Genomic DNA, 22,058 nt, shown 5'->3' on the forward strand with positions numbered 1-22,058 from the left:
CGGCGTGACGAGCTGACACACTGTGATATGACCATCTCCGTGGTCTTGTGGTAGAGCATCCACCCGGAGAGTGGAAGGTTGTATACCCAGCCGCTTCAAAAGAAGTTAAAAGATGGGACTTGTTGTTACCCTGCCTGGCATTCGGCTAAAACAAGGACTGGTCGGCTTGGAGTCAGTATATTGTGTCTGAGTGGTAGAGCTGGATATCGATCCAGATCATAAAGATCTATAATCGTTAACTAAACATTGATCAATTATCAATAAATATTGGAGAAGTATCTTTGAGTAAATACACAAAACAAATTCCTAAAAAAATCTACATGTTTCACACAACTGGTGAGTGATGGCACATCTATGCAGGGTTTACTTTGTGGACATTTGAGATATAACAAAAACAGTTACTTTCCATCTGCAGCAATTAACATTATTGACAATAACAAGTCTGTGTTGGTAAATCTAAATTTTATTTCTTCATAATAGTTTATGTAAGGTATTATAGATGACACAATTTTCATATCTTTAATGGTTTGTAGTTCTTCCCATTGAGGGGCAGTCGGGTAGCCTAGTGGTTAAAGCGTTCGCTCGTCACACGGAAGACCCAACATGGGTACAATGTGTGAAGCCCATTTCTGGTGTCCCCTGCCGTGATATTGTTGGAATATTGCTAAAAGCGGCGTAAAACAATACTCACTCACTCACTCTTGCCATCGATGATATTTGGCCAGCCATCATGGCCAAACTGAGTGGTGTATTCATGTTAAAACACACACACACACACACACACACACACACACACACACACACACTTCTCGCAATGTAAGTGCATTTCACCTCACTGTGATATGACTGAAATACTGTTCAAGAGTGAACTTAAATTCATTCACTCGCTAATGAGACAAGGTGGCAGTGCATCCTCCAAATGGATGAAGTAGGCTCGGCCCAATTAGATTCATTTCTTTCAAACACTAGTTCATTATTTGATTGTGTGGAACAACAAGCCAGTGCAATGTCTAGTTTCACACATGGCACAAAATGCTACATCTAGACCTAGGAATTCCACATGGGGACAGACCAAGGACCATACTCCTGGAACAACCATTCCTATAGACATTAAGAAGAAGAAGAAGAATCACCCAAACCCTCTTTAATCTGTAAATTATTATTGTTGTTGTTTTTATTATTAGTATAAGAACAATAATATTAAATTATGTAAAAGCTGGTAGTGAACAGAGAGTCATTGAGAGCGAGTGCGTGAGTGTGTTTGGTTTAACACCGCTTTTAACAGTATTCCAGTTATATCACAGCGTGTCAGCTTAATGTGGGAGGAAAGCCCGAAGTGATGCAGGTCTTAGACGTTTACCGCTTCGGTGAAACCCACGAGCACGGGTATGGTGCTGACAAACCTAGAAACATAATCGTGGAGTCATTGAGAGATAAAGGCGGATTGGAACATATGTGTTTTTAACAATCCCTTAATTCATCGTCCTAGGCACTCTTGATTTGTTTCAATGTGTTGGACTGGTCTTGCGAAAACAGCGGTCACCAAATAATTTCGAACTGTTTAACATCTGGTGAGTGAACATTTAAAAAAAATTCCGCCACACTCAATTTAAACTGTATGTTTGTTTGTTTAACGACGGACTGACAGCGGCTTGTAAAAAATCGATTCAGGACCTGACAAACCAGTGACTGAAAGCATGAACAAAAACGAATGCAGTCGAGGATGGATAAGGCGCAATCACAGCCAACCTCTTCAGTGACTCTTGTCAAGTGTGGGATGCTGGTAAGGTAGTCTCCCTGTTATCATCATGAGGATCTAACAATCAACTAAAACACAAACAAACGGTAACCAAGACAGCTGCTTTGGAAGAAGCAAGTTATTTGGTTACCAGGTGATACAACGTCAACATGCTTGTACTGGTTGATTGGTTAAAGGTTTCGACCAGTGAAGATCGGGGTAGAATAAGTCTTCAGCAACCCATGATTGCTGTAAAAGGCGACTATGCTTGTCGTAAAAGGCGACTAACGGGATCGGATGGTTAGGCTTGCTGACTTGGTTGATGCATGTCATCATATCCAAATTGCGTGGATCGATGCTGATGATATCGATCACTGGATTGTCTGGTCCAGACTCGATTATTTACAGACCGCCGTCATATAGTTGGAAAATTGCTGAGTGCGCCGTTAAACAACAAACAAACGTTGCAAACGAAAACGGTTAAAGGTTTCACAGCGTCACGTCCTGGCTGTTGACACCCGTTTGATAAGCTACAGCAAACTACGGATATAACGAACTCAAAGGGACCACTAATTTTAGTTCGTTATAACCGTAGTTCGTTATAAGCATATATACAACATAACTACAGCAATTAGTCGGGACAAAAAAGTAAGTTCGCGATATCCGTCAGTTCGTTATAAGCGTGTTCGTTATTAACGTAGTTTACTGTAGTTGAAAACGTCAATAACTGGGGACTCGATTCAATAAAGGGACGCTGTGAAGACCACCGATCAAATGCCAAGACCAAGTGTGAGTTGTGAACGACGTTACACACAGTATGGGAGTGAGTGAGTGAATTAGTGTGTGTGTGAGCTGTGCCCAGTCCGTGCGTTTGATTAAGAAAATCTGGTGGTTATAAACATAATACTTATGGCGTCTTTATTCAACAAAATTCCACGTTTCTACAACCCTCTACAGTACCATGTGGACAGACCCGTGAAGATCCGGGTTAAAATTGGTCTTCAACAATTTATGCTTGCCGTAAAAGGCGACTATCGGGATCGGGTGGTCAGTCTCGCTGACTTGGTTGATGCATGTCATCGTATCTCAACTGCGTGGATCGAACTCGATTATTTACAGACCGCCGTCATATAACTGGAATATTGTTGAGTGCGGCGTTAAACAACACACAAACAAACCACGTGTACAGGAATATCAGGGGATATGTTTCCCATGTTATAAGTTAATAAAATAATAATATTTATTAACTAACATCATTTTGTAGGTAATCTGGGGCTTTAATCCTTTATTTAAATCTGGTGAACATGAGGAAGCTGCAGTTATATTTCTGGCTACATAACCAGTGTTAATCAAGCATTAGGCCAGTACCCGAAATGAAACGTATAAAATGGTTGCCTGGTGATGAAGCGAGGTGAAATGGGGTTTATCGTCGCCTTCGAGATTAATACACTTCTACAGCTGATTGTACTTGTTCAGATTAAAGCCGTTTTATAGTGCTAGCCCACTGATATACCATGCTGCAGTTTAACATGTATGTCCAACTCAGACACAGTATACTGACTCCGTGCCGACCAGTCCTTGTTTTAGCCCCTAAACGTCGAATGGCAGGCAGGGTAACAACAAGTACCATCGTATAACGTCTTTGGTATGACGCGGCAGGGCATCGAACTTACCAGTTCACGGAGGCGATACCCAGAAGAGGGGGAAACACATAGTTTTCTATCTTGTGCATGTAAAACGAAGAGAAAGTTCAAAATAAGGCGTACACCACAAGACGGAGAAGCAAAACCATCATCAAAGTTGAAGTATTGATTTTTAAGTATTTATATTAACTACCAAAAGTTACATTTTCCTTACGCATTTCAAAATGCATATATCGTATCAATACCAAGTTAATTATATTCTTTTAAAATATATTAATAATACTTTGGTGCCATACCTTACAGCCTTGGAATTTGAGAAACTGGAAACGAGTGTGGTTTGTCGATGAATCACGATTTCTTCTTCACCGGCGAGATGGAAGACACCGTGCTTATCGTCGTCGAAATGTGCGTTTTGCCCCACATTGTGTACGTGAATTCGGCAATTTCGGTGGCGTTAGTGTCATTGTTGTGGGGGGGGGGGGGGGGGGGGGTCATATCCTACTCCACGAGATCTGACTTGGCTGTGGTTCTTTCAATCATTGACCGCCAGAGGGAGCTGTCTCATCACGACAACGCTCCACCGTACACAGCCCGTGTCACTACCTCATAATGCCAACATCAACGGCTTGCTCTGGCCGTCGAGATCTCCAGATCTCAACCAAATCGAACACCTCTGGGATGAACTCGATTTACGTCTACGTCAACGTCAGCACACGCCGCAGACACTCCCACAACTGGCCAACGCGTTACAAGCAGAATGGCGCAGAATGGCGCAGAATGGCGCAGAATTCCGCAGGACAGAATTCGTACCTTATCCAGTCAGTGCCGAGGAGATGCAAAGCCGTGATTGATACCCGTGGCGGTCACACGAGATACTTAGTTCAGCGCAACCTTGTGGCCTTTATGTGACATGAAAATAAACAGTTTTCAATGCCTTTGTACAACGACAACATGTGACTACAACACATGTAAATATATCGACTTTATTAGGTACAATAAATTTACTAAAAATCTACCCGTGCATTTCTAATTTTGAAGAGTGTATGTTTAATAATAAATTGTTCGTACATAAGACAACAACAAAAAAGTATATGTTCTTCGGCTTTTTGCCAAGGTGTCTATACGGGTGGGCGAATATTTTCTTCTGTAAAAGCAACAAACTTTCAACCATTGTTTGTTTGTTTGTTTGTTGTTTAACGCCGCACTCAGCAATATTCCAACTATATGACGGCGGCCTGTAAATAATCGAGTTAATAAGCACCGATCAATCTGTGAGTTTAGATTTTTTAAACTCTGTTTGTAGTTTGTGCTGTCTATACACAACCTAAGCTTTTGTTTGTTGTTTAATGCCAAACTCATCAATACTCCTGTTATATGATGGAGAACTGTCAATAATGGTGCCTGGACCAGACAATCCAGTGACTGATATCATGAGCATCGATCCACGCAGTTGGGATCGATGACATGCATCAACCAAGACAATATTAATAATTTCGCCTTTTTAACGCCAAATAACTTGTTGTAAATAATGACTCTGTTTACCAAATATAGACTCGAATAAAGAATATATGTCGATCAATGTTTCCTCCTTGTTGGAAACAAAACGTTGGCTATCTTGCTAAAACAGTTTACATTTTTCTAAATATTCAAAAAAATTTCTTTCTTTAATAGAAAACATTGTCATTGCACTTTTAATTTAAAATATAATAAAATATTTTTAAAAAGATTAAACGTAACATATAAATACATCACGATACCATACGAAGGAAATAGAAAGGTCAAAGTCAGCATACGTCTTTTCAATTAAACGAATTGCCTGGAATCTTTGAATTGCGTAACCGCCCAGAAACAGGTGCCCGTCGGTCTAGGGGAGGTAACTGTTACAACATTGATATTGGCAAATGGCCCATGGATGAAGATGGGGAGACAGGTGTCCGAATGGTCATCGCCTATGTTATTTCCTGTTTGTCAAAATAAACATGCAAATAAAGACTCAGCGTGCTAACCTCTTATTAAAATGCCAATAAAAAAGACAGAATAGTGGCGTTTGAAAACATGTGGAAAAATCTTTTCAGAGAATATTTCTCGCGTGTCCTTCACTTCCGCTGTTCCATCATCCGTTCGAACCCCTGTCGGCGACAAAATCAATCTCAAATAACCCAATAAAGGGGAGTTATATTGCCCATTAACTACACATACCCAATCCCTATTTCATAAATGATAGATATGGGAAGAACCACTGATGTGTGCTGTATATTGATAAACAAAATCGAAATAGAAGATGGTTTTCAGGGGGAGAAAATATCAGCCATTTTCCAAGCCCATGCATAAACAAACCAGCGAGTCAGACGGATGTACCGCATTAGAAAGTAATAGTAGATCATTAGCCCTTCTATTTATACGTTCACTCAATGTATCCGTTAACGACAATCTAGTTGTAGTCAAGACGTAAGAATCAACAGCCTGGTAAGTGTAGTAATAGATATATTGCATGTTGTGTTTGACGTGAAGTGACGGTTCCAACACTTCATGGAGCTAATGAAGGATGGGGCATGTTTTAGCAGTTCATGTCATGATTTTTTGGCGACATTTGTTGCATTTGTACTCAGATGAGACCGTTTCGAACTTCTTGCAGATGCATTTTAGTTCAAGGACGGCCTGAATGATACTGATGTCTCATTATAATGCACAATTATTTGTGTGGTATCAGTTAAATATGATTGGTTCAGTTCATAAGTGTGGCATCAGATGTCTTCCCATGTATTATAAATATTATGACATAGGATGTTGAATTGTGTAAATTCAAACATGGTCATACTCATTAGTTTTGACGGCTGATTTTATAATGTATGTACAACATCAGTTATCAAATTATGACTGCTGTTTAGCAAAAGGTCAGTTGCAGCGTTTATGATAACTTTCTACAGGGAGCCAAGAGTTCCTGTTTGAAAATTAAATAATGATAATTGATAATCAGAATAACCTAAACTGCATCACATTCTTTGATATTTTTGAAATATCAGGAACTGTTTGTCAATTGACATACCCCATGTTGTGGATTTCATGGCACAGAATAGCCAACATTGTTCTTTGCTAGTGTCGCAGACCGTGGATTCATCTCATATAGCAGGTTTCCTTACCTTGTCAGCTTCCTGATGGGGTTAACCTCTTTGGTCATGTGGAAAAGTGTTCGACCTCAGGTCAGATGGTCTGGGGTTCGAATCCCATCACGGGACTCAGAAATTTTATGGCCACTACTTTGGTGCCCAACGGGGGCTGAACACGTTCTTATATATGAGCACAATAAGTCTCACTATTCTACAATGCAGCTTCAGAAATTGGCACTAGTCCTGTAGTCCTTGCCAAACTGCCCAATAATTAAGGTATCATAAGGACTAGTAGAAATTTGCTTTTTTAAAGGTTTTGCTATATGTTATCATTATAAGGATTAGTGGACTAAAACTGTGTTTCTACTGCTGTGGCTGAGGTCTTGTATTCTGTTGACGGGGAGTATGCAGCAGGGTGTGGGGTCATCCTTACCTAGTCGGCTTGTCTAGGGTTCGAATCCATTCACAGGATTTGGAATTAGTATAAGAGGCCGCGACATTAGTAGATACATTTAGAAAATGAGAATTAAGTGGGCCCAATGCCTGATTTGGGTGATGGTGTGCCGTCATGCCTTATTGGCGTGGATTGTCACTTCTGCTTTCAACGTGAGGCTGAGCATGTTCATATTAAATATTAGTCTCAGTACCCTACTATGCGGCCCGGGACGTACCTTCTGTTGACAGAGAGCATGTAGCAGGGCTTTAAGTCATCCGACAGGTGACATCCTTACCATGTCAGCTTGTCCGTGGTTCGAATCCAGTCAGGGCACTTGGAATTAGTATAAGAGGTTGCAACGTTAGTAGAAGAGTAAAAAAGATGCATTTAGAAGATGAAAATTCTGTGGCAGTGTTGTTCTGTGACTGTGGCCTTGCAGGATTCCCGCAACATTTCTGTGCATGACGCAATTAAAATACAACAACGCTTCTGGCTGGGTGCACTTAAGCTTTTCCCTTCACTTACCTCAATGTAATTTTGATCCGAAAGGGGGCGGTTGGGTAGCTTAGTGGTTAAAACGTTCGCTCGTCACGCCGAAAGACCCGGGTTAGATTCACGACATGGATACAATATGTGAAGCCCCGGCCGTGATATTGCTGGAATATTGCTAAAAGCGGCGTAAAACCATACTCACTCATTTAATCTGAAAGGTCGTGTATTATAAGTAAACATTGCAGTCAAACAGAACATAGGATTTAAAAATCATCATCACTTTTGCTTTATTAGGGATGAGGCCCCCCAAAATTTTAGAAGGCCCCCTTAATTGACACCAAGGGGCCCTAAGGACCCGTGGTTGATGGAGGCTAGGCCCTAAGTACTCTTGGAGTACTAGGAACAAGTACGAGGAGGCTAGGAACAACACTGCTGTGGGCATGAGGAAAGTGCCTGTGGCCACTGGACTGTGAAGCAGAGAGTCTCTTTAAAACTTGGACCCGTGAAGATCCGGGTTAGGATTAATCATCAGCAACCCATGGTTTTCGTAAGAGGCGACTAATGGGATGGGGTGGTCAGGCACAATGACTCAGGAGATGCATGTCAACATATCCTGGTTGTGTAGATCGATGCTCATGATGTCCATCAGTAGTTTGTCTGGTCCAGACTCGATTATTTACAGACTGCCTTCATGCAGCTGGAATATTGCTGAGTGTGGCATTTTTAAAAAAAATATTATAACTGGACAATGTGGTTTGTGTGAGCTTGCAGTGAAACACAATATTCATATAATCAAACAGTTGACATATCATCATGGATAAAAACAGGAGTTTCACCTAAGTGGTAAAACGTCTAAGACCTGCATCACTTTGGGCTTGCCTCCCACATTAAGCTGGCATGCTGTAACATGACTGGAATACTGTTAAAAGCAGCATGAAATTACACTCACTCACTCACAATTATCCATTGTTAGGGATCAGCTTATTGGCAGTAGTGCCGATGAAGGGCGTATGAACAACTGTTGAGTCTCCTAGCCCAAGCTCATTTATAGACCAGATCATTTTCTATAGATTTTCTATTAGTATTGACTTATATGTGGACTGATCTTAACTGAGGTAACTAGATTGAAGACAGGACAAGACATGATGATGTCAGTGTTTCTCCGACAAGATTTCATTAATTAAGAAATGAGCAAAACTTTCAGAAATTGTTGTGAAAGTTATCAACTGCCTTAATGTAAATGATTTGGACTCAGAGCTACAGATAAAGTTTTGGGCAACTGAGGTTTTAATTGAAGGTTTCTATTTTAATTGGGTTATTACATTTTTCATTGGGTAACCAATATTTATTCACTCATCTATTCATTACCCTATTGGCTTTTTCCCCAAGTAAGTAAACATTTTGAGATTTAAAAAAAAAAAGTCAATAATGTTTTAGATGTATGTAATGGTTCTAACTATAGGCTTGACTCAGAAAAGCTCGTAATTGTGTTTTGGAAATTAGCTCCATTGTACTCGTGCTGAAAAAGCTTCATTGGGTGGTGTTTTTATACATTTTAGTTTTTTCATTTAATGCATGCGTTTTTGTATGCAAGTTAATTGAAAGTAATTGTGTTTTGAACATTTTGGGGAGCTTATTTTACGCAAATACTCAGCTTATCTGTAGCTCTGGGACTTATTCTAGGGAAAAACTGTGTGATTTTAGGGGGTTTGAGGTTACAAGTTTTTAGATATAATATGAACATGGGCAAATCTTTGACCTAATCTGATTTTCTTAGGATATGTATCCCGTGAAGATCCAGGGTAGAATAGGTCTTCAGCAACCCATGCTTGTCGTAAAAGGCGACTATGCTTGTTGTAAGAGGCGACTAACGGAATCGGGTGGTCAGGCTCGCTGACTTGGTTGATGCATGTCATCCTATCCCAATTGCATTGGTCGATGCTCATGATGTCAATCACTGGATTGTCTGGTTCAGGCACAATTATTTACAGACCTCCATCATATATCAGGAGTATTGCTGAGTTTTAAACAACAAACATAGGCTTAGGTTGTGTATAGACAGAACATACTACAAACAGAGCTAAAAAGATCTTGGCTCACAGCTTGATAAGCATGAACTGTAAGTAGTGTATTTAGCTGACAGTAATTTCCACCCAATGCCCAGCTGTTCTGTTCTTGCCACAAGCAGGATGATTGGGAATTCAAAGTAAGTATGTTTCCAGGGATAGGATGGTCAGGCTCAGTGATTGTGTATTATGTGTCCTTCTACCCCAACGGCATGAATCATCATTCAAAATATCAATCACAGCATTTTACATAAAAATATATTTCTCAGTGTGGCTTTAAACAGCAAACAAATCTAAAGCGACAAATGGCTTTAAGACTTTTTCTAGATTATCTCAACTTTTGATAGGGCATTCTTCTCTATCTTGCCAAATAAATACATCAAAAAGACTTTGAAAATGACATGGTCGGAAACCCTGTATCGTGTACTCTTCCCACAATCCTCAGGGGTCACAACTGTCTGAATACATCGGCTGTAATTAAATTTAGGCTATTATTGAAACTTTGATCTCAGTGAAAATTAATACATGAAGTCATGATAAGAGTGAGGACATGGCAGATAGTGTATTAAAAAATGTCATTGCAGCATGGTCTGTGTTGTTAAATAGTTTTTTAAGATTTCTTTAAGTCAGGAATGTAATCATGGTTATATATCAACGCTAACACTCTGTGCCAAGTACTACTCGCCCAAACTTGTCTCTTGGCATTATTTTCAGTATATTTTTGTGTTATTAGTAGGACTATTATTAGCTGAGCTAACCAGACCGAACAGATTTGTACAAGACTCAGGCTTTGGACTTCTAAGTGGTTAACATCACAGACTGTCCTATATAATCCATGTAGATCCATTTTCTTTGCCTGATGCTTTTACAAAGACGTTCTATAAATACCAATTTTACGATCTTTGAGAAAGCATAATATGCTTCCAATTCATGAAAGGGAGCTGATATTGAACTAATATTTTCAAGATGTAATAAATATTTTGGAATCAATGTTCTTATATTGTGTGTTTGGTACGGTATCTGGAAACATTCTTTTCTGATATGACTGTATATTGATTTTCCTGTCTGACCTGCAAGTGTAAATTGAAGCTATTGATTCAAGGCACATATTCCAACACATACATGTTAACATGGTTTTTGAGAAACTGATGACGAATATTGTATAGCACCAAGAGTGCAAGGCCAGTTTTAATTAATTTTTTGTATTACCTTGCTTGAGGTCACAGTGGCCCAGTCGTCCGAGGTGCTGCATTTCGTTGTGCTGAGTTGCCTGTCTGTGGTGTACTAGAAAACTGTCATTGTAGGTTCGAATCCCAGATTTGACCTGATTATATTTTGTGTTTCATGGGGCGATGGGGTAGCCTAGTGGTTAAGGCGTTAGCTCGTCATGCCAAAGGCTCGGGTTCGATTCCCCACATGGGTACAATGTGTGAATCCCATATGGGCTGTCCCATCATGATATTGCCGGCATAATGCTAAAAGCGGCGTATACTCACTCATGTTTCTTGCTGTGATGTTTTTAAAGTGGCATTGACCCAAACTGTTGGCAAATATTGTAATTCACCAAGAGTGCAAGCCCAGATTTAATGAACCTTGTATCCAATTCCTTCAGTTAGGGATGGTTATCCATGTATCCATAGGGTCTTTCATGACTCAGAAATATGTGCCCAGTACACGCAGATGTGTAGAATGGACGCAGAAAAAAACAGTATTACGTCCAGAGGGACGCACCATAATATTAATTGCACCCAATTCTTGACAAGAAATATAAAGGTCCTGTAAATAAAGTAATTACTAAATCTTACAGAATTTAAATTACAGTTTACACTATTCATCACTTTCCAGGACCCTCATATGACCCGTAGGGGCCCTTGAATTTTGTATTTTTTTATTGGGGGGCCCCTGACTATTATGTTTGCAGTTTTAAGTTAAACCCTGATCAATATATATCTTTAATTCTTTGTTGACCTTTACTTGGAATAGTTGTTCCTTAGAGCCTGTCTTGAAATACAACTGATTATGGAATACGAAGAGTGTCACCATTCACCAATGCATCACCTATTTACTCCTGCTAGAACAATACACGTTATTGCTTTCTGTGATGTTTTAGTTCTGTGTCGATTTTCTGAACATAATATTTTTGAGAGTTTGCATCCTGACATCCATTCGGGCTAGCGCTACCTTACAACCGGTAAAATAATACACTGATCAGTTAGAATTAGTCTTAATTATCTTCATTTGTTTAGTTCGATACAATGTATAAGGAAGGAAGTCTGGAGATCATTGAAACTTGGCCTGACAAACCAGTAAACTGTCAGGGTACAATGTAAGAGTGAAACGAAATATATGCGGGGTAGAATAGGTGTTCAGCAACCCATGCTTGCCGTAAAAGGCGACTATGCTTGTCATAAGAGGCGACTAGTGGGATCGGGTGGTCAGGTTTGCTGACTTAGTTGATGCATGTTATCATATCCCAATTGCGTGGATCGATGCTCCTGCTGTCAATCACTGGATTGTCTGGTCCAGACTCGATTATTTACAGACTGACGTCATATAGCTGTACTATTGCTGAGTGCGGCGTTAAGCAACAGATGAATGAGCGAATTTATAGCACGAGCTGGTAGCCAGAGTGATCCTGCTACGATGAATTCATCTTACGTACATGTTTTAATATGACATTGTAAAAGAATTGAAACAAATTCAAAATTGATAGAAAATAGCTGTTCATTTGAGCGGAGGTTAGCTTGTGCTATGTCACGTGACTTTCATTGATTCAGAAAAATGTAAATACTAAATAGCTTTTTTGTTTCAAAGGGGTAAAAGGGATTTCTGCCTCTCAGAAATCCATTTGCAGCTCCTCTTGCTCTTGACGAGGTATAAGGGATTTATTCTCCCGCTGAGAAATTTATTTCACTCCAAGACGGGATACAAAGTGTTTAAGCAAGATCACATGGACCTATCAGATCTCATCATTCTGACATGGAGGCATGCTTCCAAATTGACCGATCAGTTCCCAAGTATTGTTATTCTCATGGAGATCTGTCGTGTACGGCCCGTGTCCAGGGTAGAATGTGGTAGGGGATTTTCGAAACAAAACCTCAATAAGGCGCGATTGAGATGTAGATTAACGACGGAGACACTGAACAGACTTATGTGTATATCGCTTTGTGGACAAAAATTGACAGATTACGACCTAACACCAACGATGACAAGTATCTCAGATCGTGCAACTGACATCTATACCATGTATACAGTGGAAACCGTTCCATAGCCAAGTTAGCAAAACCAACATCCCTATAGGTTGAAATTGTATATATTAGATCTATGTGTCATTGAATTAATAATAAATTGTATATATATCATGTATATATGTAACGAAATGACACTTGAGTTTCTTCTTTTATTCATATCTATACATCCAGCACCTCAGATATGAGGTGGGCGTGGCCGAATAAAATGTGCGATTGGCAAAAAAATATTTCAGGATCCCCGGGTCTGTTTGTCGTTATCCCATGAGAGCATGTGTGCACTATGATGTGATCTATGATGTGAGGACTTGAGCTATCTGTACTTAGAATCAATGCACATTAATGTTAAGTCATAAAGTGGCTTTTGAGTCATTCGATTTCATTTAAATAACTTGAATATGAATCAATATTAACAGAGAGTTAGGAGATTTGTAAGGGAAAAGTTCAATAATGTATTTTGAAGGGTGGAGTTCTGAATGGAGCACTGATGGAAAAGTCATGAATATAGATATGAAAGCAAACATTTAGTGTACTGGACATGTTTAAAATGCAGTGAAAGGAATTTGTGTATTATTTGTAAGTGTAACAGTCACAAGAAATGATACTATTTGCTGACTGTCTTTACCCAGCATGCATCCTGGGCTATATTGTATGTAAATTATGAGACGCAGATGTTGACGGAGTTGCTTTATACGTCAGTTGACCTGTGACATTGTCAGTGTATAAAATTGACCACAATACCATTTTGAAAGAACACACAACATAGTGCATTTGTTTGGATACTTGGTAACCAGGAACCTTGTTTGATCAAAATCTGGGGTATATATTGGTTAGGAATAATGTTTTATGTGTATCTTGAAAGTGATGTCACGATTCACAAATATATTGATGCATCAATCATGTTCTCTGACGATACAATATGCTATACATACCTGTATTGATTCATATTTCAACCCTTATAAATTTATACTATATCTACATTGAACAATGTATATAGTTTCAAGACTAAGATTCTGTTCTAGTCTTTTTCTCACTTCTATCGACAGACAAGTTTTATCTTATATGTAGTATTGATTGAAATGAAACATTATATTTTTCAAATATGGGACCATTTAGCTATTTAGAAATTGTAGAAAGTTTAATTTTTTACGTTTCCATGGCAACAAGATGGACTTAGGTTCTTTGAGGGTAGGGTTCGTTTCTGGAGCATAACTCATTAACCGTTCAATATTTTTTCACTAAACTTTGCAGGTTTGTCAGGAACATGCTGAACTGGTGCACTATGTGCAAGAAAATATGGCAGTACCATAAATGACAATATTTTTGCCTATGTTTTACTATGATTTAGTTTCAAGTTTTTCTGCTTCAGGCTTCTTGGTTTTGCTGAACATTTTAGGTATTATTTTGATCGTTGAAGGATTTTACATAAACTAGGGCTTCCTTCCATTGATTACCTGTTGCAGTGAGCCAGTTCTTACCAAGAGTTGTTTCCCTTCTGCCTCGGATGGCAGTGGCTTGTTGGTGATGACAATCTCTACAAAGCGTCACTGTTGGCTTGTGTGTTTCATCTTGGGGATTGTTCAGTGGGTTTTCGCGACGCACAAGTGTGGTGTCCAGTCAAACAAATGTTGAGATTCTACATGTTCTAAGTAGAAAAAAAATATATATACTGCCTCCCGAGGGACACACAACAACATCCGTTGTACTTACACGCATCAAGTGCAGTTACAGGGGTGTGTTATTTCATCCATCAATCATGACCACAGTCCACATGATCATTGATTCATTCAAGGCTCCAAAGTTATTATCAGCATTTCATTACTTTACAGGACCCTCATATAGCCCACAAGGACCCTTAAAAATAACCATTGGGGTCCCCTGGACACCCATATTTGTAAGTCAAGGTTAAACCCTGTATTTACTTTACTTTCTAAAAGAAAATATTCCAAGTCTGTAAATGAAACTGTTCAAGTTAACTTAGGGGGCAGTGGGTTAGCCTAGTGGTTAAAGCGTTCGTTCATCACCTGAAGACCCGGGTTCGATTCCCGACATGGGTACAATGTGTGAAGCCCATTACTGGTGTCCCCCGCCGTGATATTGCTGGAATATTGCTGGAATATTGCTGGAATATTGCTGGAATATTGCTAAAAGCGGCGTAAAACCTTACTCATTCACTGTAATCTTGAACTCAATGTTAAGGACATTTCACCTCACCTGACCATGCTGGCAAACATAATAAGGATAGGTCTCTTATTGTTTTAACGTCAGTGAACCATCATGAACCATGGGCCCAGTCAGTCGCCTTTACACACATATAAACATGTAGCCTGTTGACACGCTTTTTGATATTGATATCTAGTATGCCACAGACACACAACCAGGAACAAGAACTGTCTTGTCAACACTTACTGTCCCTGCTGGCCATCAATAGGTCACAATACGATACGTATCATTATACAAATATCATGTAACGATACAACTATCATTATACAAAGGTCATGATATGATACATATCATGATACAAAGGTCACGATACGGTATGTATCACCATACAAAGATCAGGATACGATTTGTCATTATACGAAGGTCACGATACAATACGTATTACGATTTGCATATTTACATCAAATCAAAATGTCTTGACTATAAATAATTCAGTGCAGGTTCAAAAGGAAAACCTAGCTGTAGACACATGTTCGCTCCAGCTATTTTTTGTAGTGAACTTAATTACAACACATTTTGTGATTTGTGACTGACAAAAACGGTGGGAATGGGGAGGTCGACCCATTAAATGAGCAGAAATGTATTTTAGCAAGTGTATTGTCTTCTATTGATAAAAAAAATGTATCGTGTATCGTATCCGCGCATGAAACCTCACGGTACACCGATGTATCGTTTGACCTCTGGCCATACACAAGTTGCTTCTACTTTATTGTGCATGGTGTTAATCCTTACTTGATAATATTGAAGAAATCATATTGCAATTTTGCATCCATTCCATGCATTAAATCATGTAAAATATATTTTACTCTTTGCCATTTGTTTGCCATGGTTTTTTTTATGAATTTTATCTTTAGTAAAGAGTTTACTTCTGATTGTAATTGTAATTAATAATATGGGCAGTAATCGCACATTGAAATGTTGTCCAAAGGAAGTGGAAAGGACCCTTGGATAGCCTTGGTAGTCAGTAGAGGTGTAATGCTGTACTTTATTTAGATACGAGATGCATCTCGAATTCTCGATAGTATGGTCTCTATACGATACGTGCTACAATGCATGAGAACTGCCTTGACATGATAAGGAAACATTTGAATCATAGGAAATGAATAGTTACCTCACTGACACATTTAATAGATTTGAGTCAATTATAAATCAGTGGCTTGAGACCACTTGAATAAAACAGCGGGATGTAGAATTTTACAATTATTTACATTCTTATGATTTTAAGTGTCACCCTTGCAACAGATCTGATTTTGATGAGATTAATACTGACAGCTGACTTACAAATTGATCAATCTCATTAAAATCAGATCAATATCGCTACTGCTAAACAAAGATCTGAGGACATCCCATTAGGGGTCACGTCAGAACGACCTTTCATCTGACCAATCAGAGCATCGCTTACCAGATCATGAAAGTGACAGTCAGAATGTGATTTCTCATCATGCAACCTCGAAAACTTTATAACGGGGTATTCCGAAAGATAATTACGGGCTTTACGACTGAATCTATATAATCTTGACCATATATTAGCCATTCGAGATTGTTCTTTTGTTCAGGTTTCAATTTTTTAAGCAAGAATTTGCCAAAATATGTTTCGAAGCGTAGCCGCCAGTTTGAAATAAGTGCCGTAAAGCATGAGACTTCTTGTCAGTAATTCCATTGGTCTGTCAGAGTTCGCGAAAGGTCGGCCTGACTTGACCGGTAATGGGATGTCCTCAGATCTTTGAGAAGCGCCAGCGAGAACTAAGATCTGATTTTAATGAGATTGACAAATTGATATGCCCAGGTAAATCCCTGTTGGTGATTTATCACGGAATCATTGTGATGTCAATAGAAGAGGGGGATATGTAGGGTTTCACATCAGTTTCTTGGACATACAATGACTTATCCAAGTTATTCTTCAAGATAACAATAGAGTCATTTTCTTACACAAATTGATAAACATGTTCAAGAACGTCATCTCTTAACATGCTTAATGCCATTGGGACTTGTCTGCATCTAAATCACTGAATTCTTGTGTCTCAAGCCTAATGGGCCAACTTCTCAGATCTAGCGGAAACCCAGGTACTAGCTTTTTCTAATGTAATCCAATATTGAAATGTATCCGTGGGGACAGGGATGATCCGGACTGTCCGTATTGTCCCTGGTCTGTATACCATTCCGATTATCACACAGGAATGCTGTATTGACACCTCTAAACTGTATTTATAGTTCAAAAGAGTGTGTTTCTTGTGTGGGGAAACATGGCTCCACATGATGCTGTGCTGTGCAACAGAAGGATTGGCCGCTGTTTGAGTAGAGACCAATGGAGTCAGGAACAAGTCAACAGAGGCAGATTGAAGCGCTTCCCTGCGCGAACCAAGGGTCACATGGGGTCAGTAGGGGGGTGTCACATGGGCACTGGCGGAGGGGAGGGGGTGTTCAAGGCAAAGGAGGAGAACCTTGTGAAAATATGGCAGAAACAATTGTAATCTTGCACTTGAAATTCCAGGTTCGTGTTCCACGTTTGTAGTTTGGGACTTGCGGATTGTTTTCTTTTTCTGCCCTTGATGCTCGGTGCTGGTGATTTTGAAGCACCTTTGTGCTCTAGGACTTGAAGTTTGACATTCCTGGGATTGTTGGACAATGTTGCTAATACGTTAGTGATTATCACTTTGCAGAAACAATTGGATGTTTGTCAGCAAGAGATTATTGTAATTCATCTTGTTAATCTTTGTTACCCAATGTAACAATACAACAGTATTTGGTGGAGTTTTTATATGGAATGAAAAATGCACGTGTTTCCGTTTGATGAAGTGATAATTTCTCCAAAATACAATGAATTAGGATATCATTAACAAATCAAATTTTGATATTGAATTTGAAATTTGTAATGCTAGAGAGAACAAAGAATTAGTAAGCCACCCTTTTGATCTCTGATTCATAATATAATGTTATAATGCAATTTCATTTAGCAAAACAGTCACAAATTTTGTACCCTAACATTAGAGCACGTGTCGATTTCGATTTATGATTTTGATGAATCACAATTTCCGTGAGAGAAAGAAACGATGTTACTTTGTTTAAAAAAAAAATATGGTTTTAAAAATTTCATAATAGTGATGGTTAATGTTTGTAGTATTGTGACATACATTACTTTTAATCGACATAGATTGCACAGTATTTTATTTATCTATCTTGTTTTTTATTTTGTTTAATTTTTATAGCATTATATTTGGCATCCAGCATTTCAGTGACCATTTGGAAGCCAGAGTTAAAAATATATCTTTTTGTCTTGTTAGCTCAGATAATGAAAGTCCACACATAATCATGAAAATAACGCTAACATTTACAGAAAATGATTACTACTAACGAGCCAAGATAATGATAGTAGACCTCAGCGTTGAGTGATCTAACTGGAATGACCATTGAGGGTTTGTTGTGGTGTCAGGTGCGAGTGGTATTGTTGCCACTTGTTAAAAAAAAAATCAAAATAGTATTTTCGGAAAAGTAAGTGTAGATTATACTCAATCCGTCACATTACCTCATATTGGTGAACTTTACAACTTCTTGAGGTCACTATGTGGCTGAAATATTGTTGTTGACTTAACCCCCAAATTATTTTAGTTTGCCGTGGAACCTCGGGGCGCCTTAACTGTTTGTACCGGTAGGTATAGAAGGGCCATTGATGATGTAGTCAGCAGAATAATGATCTATATCCCCTGCAATGTTTTCTGTAGAATTAACGTTATACTACTCAACTGTTGGTAGGAATATTCCTGTACCATGAACCCCCATGGGGATTCTCACATATAAAATATAAAATATAAAATATAAAATATAATATAAAATAATGATTAATGATTGACAGGTTTTGTATTTTTTGCACAGGTATTTTCCGCATTTTCTCACAATCCTCACGTCGATTACCTGTACCTTTTTCCCAATGATGATTGTCATATCTCTCCTGCTTTTAGACGCGATCTTTCGACCATCGCGTTTATCTGCATTGTCCAGCTACATCTATGGGGAACAATTCACGAGACACTCCCCTCTCGAATATAACATCGTCTAATATATCACGTCATGACGTCATCAAGTTGCGCTCGCATTTTGAATCTCAAGAAATGAAGTCATGTTAGAACAATGTTTTATCGTGAAATAAACCACATTTCGTTCTTCATTGTTCTTTGCGATTTATGGCGTAGCTATCTTATATACATCAAGCACTGGTTTGTCTGGCCCAAACCTGATTATTGACAGGCTGATGCAATAAAGCTGGAATACTGCTGACAGAGAACAAATAACAAATGATCTCTTGTAAGAGTTGAGTAGAATATAACAGAATCAATAGCAAGTAAGCCATACACAGAAAACTAAGTGTATTATGGGTTAATTAAGTTAAAAGCTAAACATGCTTCGCCAGTTGCGACAGAACCATGCCAATGTCATCCTAACATGGCATCTGCTCATTTATGTAATATGTCCATAGGCAAATAGCATCATGCAGCCAATTCCTGGGAGTGCTGAAAGAGAAATTTGCTTGATACACTCCCGTTTCATCACAGCCCGACAATAAGGAGTATATATCATGTATGTAAGCATTGCCCAGTGTATTGGATCAAGTGAAACTGTATGCCGGTGTGAACACAGCGGTGGGTTTGTTTGTGAAAGGATGTCACATTTTGGCATATTTGATATGAAATAAGCTGTGAATGTTAGCACGTTTATGCAAGCATTGATCGATGGTAATGGCAAAAGTGATGTGTAAACATTCTGTTATTAAGAGTTTGGCAGTTCTGCAAGTATTGAGCAGTGGTAGAAAGTGGTTTTGTTCACAATCAGACTCGCTCCGGGAAGTGTTTTCGCCATGACAGGAAGACTAAGGTATGTTTGTATTCTCCCCGTTGTACCTCATTAGGATGGTAGTTGTACAACAGGTTGGAATGTTGTTTCAAAATTGCATTGGAAGAGATTGATAATCATAAACTAAACATGCTAAATATTGATCTGTTATCAAGAAATTTCTGAGAAGTAACTTTGAGCATGTTGAGCAAAAACACCAAAAAAGTCCGGGAAAAAAAATCAAGATATTTCACTTCACTGGTGAGTGGTGGCACATTTATGCAGGGTTTACTTTGTGGACATTTGAGATGTGACAAAAACAGTTACTTTCCATCTTTGGCAATTGACGAAAAAAGACAATAATAAGTCTGCTTCGATAAATTAAAAGTTTATTTTTTTACAAGAGTTTATGGAAATTTTTATCAATTACAACAAATTCATATTGATAATTGTTGAAATTTCTTCCCATTGAAATAATTCAGATTATTGATCTGTGTTGCCAGCCCTAGCATCTGATGTAGTTGATGTGTGATGAGTATCAAACCCGCATCTTGTCTCACCAGCAGGGGCATTTGCTGCTGGGCCATTAAGTACTCACTCCCACTTAGTTGCTCACTCAATACCTTCAACTGGAGTTTGATAATATTCAATTTGTTCTACATATATTACGTATTGCGAAGAAAACAGTGTAAATTAGTTACTTCAAAGTATGGTAAAAAAATATAATGACAAAAATTTGAATATTTAAGGATTGCATGTTATTTTGTTGTCATGGTTATAAGCACTTATTTTCCTATCTTCCAGGGGAGATTTAAAGAATATTCTTCATATTCTAATGATATTTTATGATGCAACGTTTGTGTCAGTCATTAAATAAGTTACCTTATCCCAATTCGTGGACATTCAGGGTGGAATAGGTTACCTGTTTCCATGATGCAAACTAACCTGCTTGGGTTCTGTGGAGGTTCCATGGCAGGTTCATATTGGTAGCGATTGCTTTTGTTTATGTTTGTTGTTTAACACCACCTTGAACAGTATATCACTTCACTGCATGTCAGACTGTGTGTTAGTTTGTTATTTAACGCCTCACTCAGCAATATTACAGCTATAAAACAGCGGTCTGTAAATAATCGAGTCTGTACCAGACGATCCTGTGATTGACATCATGAGCATCAATCCATGCAATTGGGATATGATGACATGCATCAACCAAGTCAGCGAGCCTGACCACCCGATCCCGTTAGTCGCCTCTTACGACAAGCAGAGCCGCTTTTTACGGCAAGCATGGGTTGCTGAAGATCTATTCAACCCGGATCTTCCCGGGTGTGTAACCAATGCTTGTTGTAAAAGTTAATTAAAATGGAATGGATGTTCAGGTGACTTGGGGTTTTTTGCATGTCAAAATATACTACTCAAAAGAAGTTAAGGATCACCCGATTCTTTCATAATGGTAAAGTTAATCTGTCATGACATGAGAGATTAACTATAGTAATATGAAAGAATCAGGTGATCCTTAACTTCTTTTGAGTAGTATATTATGAACCACTAGTTAGCCTGACCCATGTTGGAAGGGGATTCCAGGTTAGAATAGGACTCCAGCAACCAATGCTTGTCATATACGGCAACCAAACAGATCGGGTGGTCAGACTGGGTGACTTGGTTGATTGCATGTCATCTACCTGGACGGTCGGAATCGTTGCTCATAATATTGATCACTGAATTGTCTGGTTCAGATTTGATTATTTACAGACTGCGTACATATTGCTAGAGTATTGCTGTGTGGGGTGTTAGACAACAAACAAATTCAAACAAAACAGATTGGATGATCTTGTTTGCTGTGATACAGGGGAAAGATGTAGAGTTTCAATCATTAACTCACTCACTTAAATAAAAACACTGAAGATCCGGCTTAGAATAGGTCTTCAGCTTGTCTTAAGAGACGACTGACAGGATCGGGTGGTCAGGCTTGCTGACTTGGTTGATGCATGTCATCGTATTCCAATTGTGTAGGTCCATATTCATGACATCAATCACTGGATTGTCTGGTCAAGACTCGATTATTTACAGACCACCATCATATAGCTGGAATATTGCCGAGTGTGGCGTGAAACAACAAACAAACAAACATACACTAATATAAAATGTCAATTCTTGCTCGCCTCTTTCATGTGTATCGATCCTGGCCTGCTGTCGGTCATGGTTCTTGGTTTTCCTTTTATAATCCAGTTGTCACATAATCAGAAACTATTATGTAGCTTTTATAAGCTCATGTTTCCTGGAT

At 38.8% G+C, this 22,058-nt stretch overlaps 1 protein-coding gene across 1 annotated transcript in view; it reads left to right on the forward strand.

Moving 5' to 3' along the window:
• Nucleotides 1-5,702: 5,702 nt before the first annotated feature.
• The window catches only part of LOC124143981 (rho family-interacting cell polarization regulator 2-like), a 119,882-nt gene continuing 103,526 nt past the window's right edge, over nt 5,703-22,058 (forward strand). The window contains exon 1 of the mRNA XM_046513184.2: nt 5,703-5,847. The gene's annotated coding sequence lies outside the window, so the exon portion shown is untranslated. The remainder of the gene's footprint in view (nt 5,848-22,058) is intronic.

Source organism: Haliotis rufescens, unplaced genomic scaffold (assembly GCF_023055435.1).
Source record: "Haliotis rufescens isolate VD_foot unplaced genomic scaffold, xgHalRufe1.0.p SCAF_6, whole genome shotgun sequence".
Taxonomy (NCBI): domain Eukaryota; kingdom Metazoa; phylum Mollusca; class Gastropoda; order Lepetellida; family Haliotidae; genus Haliotis; species Haliotis rufescens.